This window comes from Salvelinus sp. IW2-2015, linkage group LG19 (assembly GCF_002910315.2).
Source record: "Salvelinus sp. IW2-2015 linkage group LG19, ASM291031v2, whole genome shotgun sequence".
Lineage (NCBI taxonomy): Eukaryota > Metazoa > Chordata > Actinopteri > Salmoniformes > Salmonidae > Salvelinus > Salvelinus sp. IW2-2015.
The window spans coordinates 9049534-9059846 of record NC_036859.1 but is presented as its reverse complement, the minus strand read 5'-3'; the positions used below and the strand labels follow the sequence as shown (position 1 = coordinate 9059846).

The 10313-nt window shown below is 40.4% G+C and overlaps 1 pseudogene; it reads left to right on the top strand.

Annotated features, from left to right (window-relative positions):
* Positions 1-304: 304 nt before the first annotated feature.
* LOC111978861 (protein-glutamine gamma-glutamyltransferase K-like) overlaps positions 305-10313 on the top strand; it is a 64560-nt pseudogene continuing 54551 nt past the window's right edge.

Genomic DNA, 10313 nt, shown 5'->3' with positions numbered 1-10313 from the left:
ATTTCTCTCCACCCCATGGTAAAATTAGTAGAATTGCATGAAAATTGTTATAAAATTGCTACATTTTCTCTRTMCCGCATGGCAAAATTTCTAAAATTGCAAATTAACTTTAAAATGTACACTTCTCTCTGCCATCAAGAGGGTTGCCACCAAAAAATGTGCCTGCTTGGTTTCCACTGCCTTTCTGTATCAGAAACTAACGCGCCTGTTATTGCGTATGCTGTCTGCTGCAGTGCCTTGACGCTCCACACAGGATGTCCTCGATAGGGGGCTATGGTTTATTTAATACCATGATGGTGAGGGGGGCAGGGTGGAACTGTCTGAGGCAGAGGGTGTGTCAAGTCAAGTCCCGTTTGCATTCCTCAAGAGGAGCATAGGCTAAACCTTATCCAAGAAGCGTCTGTTAGAGAGAAGAACTGGCATGAGCTGAAACTTTTAAAGCTGATAATACACGAACGGATATATATTAGAAACTTTAAAAAGTCACTCAAACTTTTTTGTTGAATAAAGAAGCCATCACTCAACACAAAGTAAGGAATTGTTCATTTCATTCTTCCAACTCTTGACAATTAGTTACACTGTGGTAGGCTACTCAAGTAAAGAACTTTCGCAAATTTCACAAGTGGGTAGCCTATAGGCTGAAAGCTTGCAACTAGAAGCCTGCATCCACCACATGTAGCTTATAAACTTGGCATGAGAGGCAGGCAGAGGAAAGTGCTTATGTAGCCAATGGACAAATCAAAATACCAGGCACTTTTAAATGGTAGATAGTTATTAGCTCAGCTGACTGAGCAATATAACGTTTCATTTGGCCATTGAATTACTGAACACTGAATTGCTCTCTCTCACACACACACACACACACACACACACACACACAGGGTGATGGGTGTTATTGGCTCCAGTGGTACCAGGCTCTGCTCATAAAGTGAGAGATTCTCAATTGCAAACACCTTTCCACATAAATATTATAGACACCATGCTGATAAAAACATGGAGCACATTTTCTCTCCCTCCAGAAAGGTTTTCCTGTTCCCTCGCATAATGTTGTGCGACAACCAATGGAAATATGAGGCATTTTTTGCCTTTCTTACATATACACACATACAGTACCAGTCAAATGTTTGGAGACACCTACTCATTCAAGGGTTTCTCTTTATTCTTTAAACMATTTTCTACATTGTAGAATAATAGTGAAGACATCAAAACTATGAAATAACACATATGGAATCATGTAGTAACCAAAAAAGTGTTAAACAAATCAAAATATTTATTTTATATTTGAGATTCTTCAAAGTAGCCACCCTTTGCCTTGGTGACAGCTTTGCCCATTCTTGGCTTTCTCTCAACCAGCTTCATGAGGTAGTCACCTGGAATGCATTTCAATTAACAGGTGTGCCTTGTTAAAAGTTAATTTGTATAATTTCTTTCCTTCATAATGCGTTTGAGGCAATCAGCTGTGTTGTGACAAGGTAGGAGTGGTACACAGAAGATAGACCTATTTGGTAAGAGACGAAGTCCATATTCTGGCAAGAAAAGCTCAAATAAGCAAAGAGAAACATGTCTCATTACCTTAAGACATGAAGGTCAGTCAATCGGAAAATTTCAAGTACTTTAAAAGTTTTTCAAGTGCAGTTGCAAAACCATCAATGAATCATGGCTCACATGAGGACACCACAGGAAAGGAAGACCCAGAGTTACCTCTGCTGCAGAGGATTAGCTCATTAAGTTAACTACACCTCCGAAATCTCAGCCCAAATAAATGCTTCACAGAGTTCAGTAACAGACAAATCTCAACATCAACTGTTCAGAGGAGACTGCGTGAATCAGGCCTTCATGGTCAAATTGCTGCAAAGAAACCACTACTAAAGGACACCAATAAGAAGAAAATACTTGCTTGGGCCAAGAACATGAGCAATGGACATTAGACCGGTGGAAATCTATCCTTTGGTCTGATGAGTCCAAATTTGAAATGATTGGTTCCAACATCTTGCGCCATGTACTGTTATAATCTCCACCCAGGCACAGCCAGAAGAGGACTGGCCACCCTTCAGGCTGGTTTCCTCTCTATGTTTCTTCCCAGGTTCCTGCCTTTCTAGGGAGTTTTTCCTAGCCACCGTGCTTCGACATCTGCATTGCTTGCTGTTTGGGGTTTTAGGCTGGGTTTCTGTGTAGCACTTTGTGACATCGGCTGATTGTAAAAAGGACTTTATAAATACATTTGATTGATTTGATTTATGTAGAGTTCAAACACACTTAACGATCATGGCTACCACAGCATTCTGCAGCAATACGCCATCCCATCTGGTTAGCGCTTAGTGGGACTATCATTTTTTTTTAACAGGACAATGACCCAACACACCTCCAGGATGTGTAAGGCTATTTGACAAGAAGGAGAGTGATGGAGTGCTGCATCAGATGACCTGGCCATTTTTCAAGTTATTATTAGTACATTTCTTTATTTACAATTTCAGTGTACATTGTTCATATTGTTAAGGTCAGTTTGACGGTGTCATCAATCTGTGGTGTTCTCCTGTTATAGTGGGGGGTGGAGAAACACCACATAGAGGCAACAACATAATATATTTGCCTTTTTTATTAAAAATTTTTTTTTTTGGGTGCCTAATTTTTTGAAATACTTGCCTCCCTTTAATTCACATTCAAACTATTCCCCCACCTCACAAATCTTCACTTCACCTTAACAAAGTTTCTCTTGAAAATGGGGTTTAGAGTGGGCCACAACACTGAATCCCCATTCAGAGACTTGTAGGTGAGTTGAATAGTTGAATAAAGGGCAAGATCAAAATTAGCACCAAAAAATWAATTAATAGGCAAGTTATATATTTAATGTTGTACCCTTTCACCTATGACAAGCACATCCTATGACACACACATTTGTACCCCCAWAGCACACACATCCCTGGGTTGCTCCTCTTTTCAGTTCGCTYCAGCTAGCGACTGGAACAAGCTGCAACAAACACTCAAACTGGACAGTTTCATCTCAATCTCTTAATTCAAAGACTCAATCATGGACACTCTTACTGACAGRTGTSGCTGCTTTGTGTGATGTATTGTTGTCTCTACCTTCTTGACCTTTGTACTGTTGTCTGTGCCCAATAATGTCTGTACCATGTTTTGTGCTGCTACCATGTTGTGTTGCTACCATGCTGTGTTGTCATGTGTTGCTGCCTTGCTGTGTTGTTGTCTTAGGTCTCTCTTTATGTAGTGTTGTGTTGTCTCTTTGTTGTGATGTGTGTTCTGTCCTATATTTATATTGTATTTCTTTTTTTCTTTTTAATCCCCGTCCCCGCAGGAGGCCTTTTGCCTGTTGGTAGGCCGTCATTGTCGATAAGAATTTGTTCTTAACTGACTTGCCTAGTTAAATAAAGGTCATGAGGTCTAAGGACCTTTTCTGTCAAATAAGAGGGCCTACTTTTTTAGGCCATATCACCCAGCCCTATCTCGATTATTTTCAAAAAAAAATTGTGCAATAATCACTGACCTGGCTTTCAAGTCTGTCTATGAAAATTCCCTTTTTTTAAACAAATTTAACTAGAACTGTCACGTTCCTGACCTGTTTTCCCTTGTTTTTGTATTTATTTAGTATGGTCAGGGCGTGAGTTGGGTGGGTTGTCGATGTGTGATTTTTATGTTGGGATTTTGTGTGTTCGGCCTGGTATGATTCTCAATCAGAGACAGCTGTCAATCGTTGTCCCTGATTGAGAATCATACTTAGGCAGCCGGGGTTTCACGTGTGTTTTGTGGGTGTTTGTCTTCCGTGTCAGTGTTTGTACCACACGGGACTGTTTCGTTTGTTTAGTCTGTACCTGTTCGTGCGTTCTTCGTTATATGTAAGTTCACATGTTCAGGTCTGTTGACGTCGTTTGTTGTTTTGTATAGTTTGTCAGTGTTCTTCGTTTCGTCTTCTTTAAAATAAATCAAACATGCATTCTCCACAAGCTGCGTTTTGGTCCGATCCATGCTCCTCAGACGAGGAGGAGAACAATCGTTACAAGAACCTTGCATAATGCACATACACTAATAATGACAAACTTCTTGGAGCAGGCATTAGGCTATAGAAAATTAACACAGGTCTCAACAATCTCTCAAGCCCCCGTGCTGGTGATTAGCCAAGCTAATCTTTATATTTTAAGTTTAGCCAACTTGGATCTATGTGCTAGCTAACAAGGTTGAACAGTGGAATTGCAATGAACCCACCCTTCAGTCTGCCTCCAACTGTTTGAAAGCATGTTAGCCTGTCCACTTCTTGAAATCAAGTGGCCTACCTTATTTCTCAGAATGAGAACGAGTTGCCAACTCCTTATATAATTGTGTTTTATGCTTATTGCACATTTATAAAACACAATTATAAAAAGACTAGACAGCTAGTATAACAGTCTTTATGCTGAAATACTGCTAGCGGAACGTGGTATCACAATGTCYCGCACAACAAACTGAGCATTGATTTTCCAGAATCGATGTTCATTGATACTCTTGTTTTACTWGTGTCTGCACTGTGCTCAATTTGAGTAGTTGAGACATAAKAATTACAGTAAAATAATGTCTCAATGTGTTTTGGTGTCCATATGGCCAATTCTGTTTGACGAGTTCAAACCGCTTGTCAGAGAGTAAGATGTGATCTCTCAACTTTGCTGACAGGAAAGGGCTTGGTTTGTGTGTAAACCACATAGAAAGAGGCATTGTGAGAGGTTTCACTCTTGCTCAAATCTGTCCAAAAAAAGGCCAATGCGTTTCAATGGGAATATTTTGGGCCTAAGCTTGTCGCCTGCCTTCCTGCCTTTGGGACAACGACTCCCATTATTAGGACGGAGACAGATCTCTGGTGTAAATGGAAAGGTGCACACAGCACAGAGGAGCGAAGGAGACGAGACCAAAAATCCAATGAGAACAAGCGGACATAAACGCTCATAAAAACGAAAAATAACAAAACGATTCTTGATTCTTGTGATACAGGCATTTGGAATATCGCGCAAAAACATGAATTCGAATGAATCAAATTTATTCGATATATTGCCCAGCCGTACTATAGGTTGCATGTTGTATGCCATTTAATTTGCAAACAAATGCTGATYGTGGGTGTTTTCTACATCTGGCATCAATTTGAGTGACTTTTTATATGTGTGTTGGTGAAGCAGCCTTCAACTCATTGCATTTAAAGTGTGGGTGTTGTTGTTGGGAAACTGCATTGAATTAAAGGCTCTTATCTCAGTGGCCCATGTGCATTCCAACGGTGCTTTCATGGTGCTACCTGCCAAAACTGACTTGGCAGGAGAGAAACCAGGAGAGGCACACAGGTTTATCATCATTGGACCAGCATATGGACTGACAAGTTTCTAAATCACACACACACACACACACACACACACACGCACGCACGCACAAACACCATAGGCAGAAATCCCAAGGGGGACGGGGGGGACACGACCCACCCATCCTGGGAAAAATATGATTTGTCCCCCCCAATATATCACTGTAAACATAACTATGTAATTTCAATAATATTAATAATACGCAATGAAAGCACTTGTGCTGATTATAGATGGTTTTTCAACCACTGATTGAAGGAGGAGGAGTTTCACCACTGAGGAGCTCCCAGGCAGTTTGTCAGCACAGTCTCGTTGCAAAAGCAAAATTGTCGCTAGTGATTTTTTTTTTTTTCCACCTTTAACCAGGTAGCAAAGATTATAGCAAACACCACAGAAACGGAATTGGTGCAAATTCAGCTATTGTTGGAAGCCTGCCAATATGAAACAAACTATGTTAAAATTTCAAAACGTTGCAGCATGTGTTGTGTAAATGTGTGTGTGTGCAGCTAGACCAGTCAGCCAGCCAGCCAGCCAGGTAGAAAAATGTCAGAAAAAAGTAAAAAGACGGACATCAGAGTATTTTTCAGTACACCAAAACGCAAAGTAAGAACTCTAGTAGCCTAATATTTCAAGACAAGTTGATAAAATGTTCATAAGAAAGAAGTGAAATGCTAATGGAAATGTTTCACAATGATGTCATTAGGCAGAGCAGGCAACAGATGGCCACAGACAGCAGAGCTGGGGAAAGATATGCAGGGACAGACTGGCAGAGACAGGGAGTCTCAGGTAAGTTTGTTGAGTCTTTGTTTGGCAACATTATGAAAGGTTCTCAATTTTTTGATTTGTAAAATAGGGACATAATTGGAAAATGCCATGGATACCCCACTCTCAACTTAACTGGTGACTGAACCAAGATTTGTTTAAGGCAATGGTATTGCTGTTGTGATTAATTGTGTAGTTTTGGGTACCGGTAGTTAGGAGTACAGCAACACCTTATTTCTTTTCTAGGAGACAGACTGTGAGTCAGTGAGGGTGGTGAAAGGGAAAGAGCCAAGGAGAGAGACTTCAGAGGACAGTGTCACAGCCACGGCAGGACCAGGTGTCACCCTTGTTGCCAGCAGCACCAGTATAGGGGACAGTGGCACAGCATCGTCCAGTTACCTCAGTGATGACACAGAACCATATCAGCCACACCCACAATTTTAGAACCGCAAACTCTTGCAAACAGAGTGTTGCGTTTCAAGAGAGAGGAACACTGCACTGATAAGGAACACTGCTATAACTATTATTATTATTAGTATTATAATGTTTTAAACAAGTTGGGACAACCCTTCAGTTAACTACTGTACCTAACAATTATCCAGTAGTAGTGATTATGGTCCCTCAATATACATTTAACATATTACAACATAGTCTATGTGTTACAGCACTACTTTTGGTGTCCCCCTCAGGAATTGCTCCTGAGAAAATTTCATGTAATTGTCCCATCCAAGGTTGATATCAGATTTTCGCCCCTGACACACACACAGTGCTGTAGTTGCTAAACCCACCATGTACAAAACACCCCTCTTCTTCACCCAGCTGTTCTCTTTCCTCCCTCTGAGCTGTCACAGAACTATCTTACCAGTTGTTATTATCAAAAGGTTTGTGAAACCTTTCAACTAGCCTCTACCAGACTTGGGCTCAATTCGAATGAAGTCAGTATATTCAGGAAGTGATTTGAACTTAACATTCAGAAATGGTAAAACTTTTGAAATAAATAGATTTTACTTTTCAGTTTATTGAGAAGTCATTGAAAATAAATGCCCTTTTTTAATTATTGAATTGTCAATTTTGTTTTATTCAAATTGAGCCCAACTCTTGCCTCTACATACATCTTCTCGTATAAGCATCCGGGTTAGAGTGATAGAGAATTGAGCCAAACCCTGGCCTCTACATACATCTTCTCTTATAAGCATCCGGGTTAGATGATAGAGAATTGAGCCAACCCTGGCTTCTACATACATCTTCTATTATAAGCATCCTGGGTTAGAGTGATAGAGAATTGAGCCCAACCTGGCCTCTACATACATCTTCTCTTATAAGCATCCGGGTTAGATGATAGAGAATTGAGCCCAACCCTGGCCTCTACATACATCTTCTTTATAAGCATCCGGGTTAGATGATAGGAATTGAGCCCAACCCTGGCCTCTACATACATCTACTCTTATAAGCATCCGGGTTAGAGTTATAGGAATTGAGCCCAACCCTGGCCTCTACATACATCTACTCTTATAAGCATCCGGGTTAGAGTGATAGAGATGATGCATCTCAATAGCCTCAAGTAGAATCCTCTCTTTACCTATTTCTTTGATGTTTCATTGTGTGAAAGACCTGGTCATATGGCTGCAATCCCGCTAACGGGATGATATGACAACAGCCAGTGAAAGTGCAGGGCGCCAAATTCAAACAACAGAAATCTCATAATTAAAATTCCTCAAACATACATGTATCTTATACCATTTTAAAGGTAATCTTGTTGTTAATCCCACAAAGTGTCCGATTTCAAATAGGCTTTTCAGCGAAAGCACCACAAACGATTATGTTAGGTCACCACCGACTCACAGAAAAATTCTGCCATTTTTCCAGCCAAAAGAGGGAGTCACAAAAACACACATAGAGATAAAATTAATCACTAACCTTTGATGATCTTCATCAGATGACACTCATAGGACTTCATGTTACACAATACATATATGTCTTGTTCGATTAAGTTCATATTTATGTCCAAAAACCTCAGTTTACATTGGCGCCATGTTCAGAAATGCCTCCGAAATATCCAGAGAAATTGCAGAGAGCCACGTCAAATAACAGAAATACTCATCATAAACTTTGATGAAAGATACATGTTTTACATAGAATTAAAGATACACTTGTTCTTAATGCAACCGCTGTGTCAGATTTCAAAAAGCTTTATGGCAAACACAATATTCAATCATCTGAAAACAGCGTTCAGCCACAAAAGCAAGCCATACAGTTACCCGTCAAATTGTGCAGTCAACAAAACTCATAAAAAGCATTATAAATCTTCACTTACCTTTGCTGATTTTAGTCGGAATGCACTCCAGGACTTCCACTTCCACAAGAAATTTTCGTTTGGTTCGGTAATGTCCCTCATTTATGTCCAAAATAGCTATTTTCGTTAGCGTGTTTGGTAAAACAATCCAACGTCAGGAAGCGCGTTCACTAAAAGCTGACGAAATGTCCTAAAGTTCCGTAACAGTCCGTAGAAACATGTCAAACAATGTATTGAATCAATCTTTGAATGTTTTTAACATAAATCTTGAATAACGTTCCAACCGGAGAATTACATTGACTTCAGATGAGCGATGGAACAGAGCTCCCTCTCATGTGAACGCGCATGGTGAAAGCATGGCCAGGTCATGGCAGACCTGACTAGTTCCCTTCACAGTAAGAGGCATCAGACAAGATTTTACAGACTGTTGACATCTAGTGGAAGCCGTAGGAAGTGCAAACTCATCCATATCTTGCTGTGATTTCAATAGGATCTTGGTTGAAAATCGACCAGCCTCAGAATTTCCACTTCCTGTTTGGATTTTTTCTCAGGTTTTTGCCTGCCATATGAGTTCTGTTATACTCACAGACATAATGCAAACAGTTTTAGAAACGTCAGAGTGTTTCCTATCCAATACTAATAATAGTATGCATATATTAGCAACTATGACTGAGGGCAGGCCGTTTACTCTGGGCACCTCTGTGCACCTTTCATCCAAGCTACTCAATACTGCCCCTGCAGCCATAAGAAGTTAAAGCAGAAGGAATTCATAGAAGGCATGACTTAGCTGAAATTAGATTGAACAGCTTGGTTGTAAATATGCCAATAAAATCGTCAAATCAAATGTTATTTTGTTTCATGTGCCGAATACAACAGGAGTAGACCTTGCCGTGAAATGTTTACTTACAAGCACTTAACCAACAATGCAGTTAAGAAAAATATTTACTAAATAAACTAAAGTAGAAAATAAAAGAGCAACAATATAATAACAATAACGAGACTATATACAGGGGGTACCAGTAACGAGTTGATGTGTGGGGGTACAGGTTAGTCGAGAGAATGCCAAGAGTGTGCAAAGCTGTCATCAAGTCAAGGGTGATTACTTTGAAGAATCTCAAATGTAAAATATGTTGTGACTTGTTTAACACTTTTTTGGTTACTACATGATTCAATATGTGTTATTTCATAGTTGTCATGTCTTCACTATCATTCTACAATGTAGAAAATAGTAAAAATAAAGAAAAATTAGTAGGTGTGTTCAAACTTTTGACTGGTACTGTACATGTATGGGTAAAGTGACTATGCATAGATAAAAAACAGCGAGTAGCAGCCGTGTAAAAAAAGTGGGGGTCAATGCAAATAGTCCGGGTAGCCATTTGATTAGCTGTTCAGTAGTCTTATGGCTTGGGGGGAGATTAAGAAGCCTTCTGGACCTAGACTTGGCATTCTTGCCATGCGTTAGCAGAGAGAGTAGTCTATGACTAGGGTGGCTGGAGTCTTCGTCTGACATCGCCTGGTATATAGGCCCTGAATGGCAGGAAGCTTGGCCCTAGTGATGTACTGGGCCGTACTCACTACCCTCTGTAGTGCCTTGTGGTCGGAGGCCGAGCTGTTGCTATACCAGGTGATGATGCAACCAATCAGGATGCTCTCGATGGTGCAGCTGTAGAACTTTTTGAGGATCTGAGGACACGAATCACATGCCAAATCTTTTCAGTCTCCTGAGGGGGAATAGGCGTTGCCGTGCCATCTTCACAACTGTCTTGGTGTGTTTGGACCATGATAGTTTGTTGAGAAGCTCTCAACCTGCTCACTACAGCCCCATCAATGATAATGGGGGCATGCTCGGTCCTCCTTTTTCCATAGTCCACAATCATCTCCTTTGTCTTGATCATGTTGAGGGAGAAGGTTTGTTGTCTGGCACGGCACAC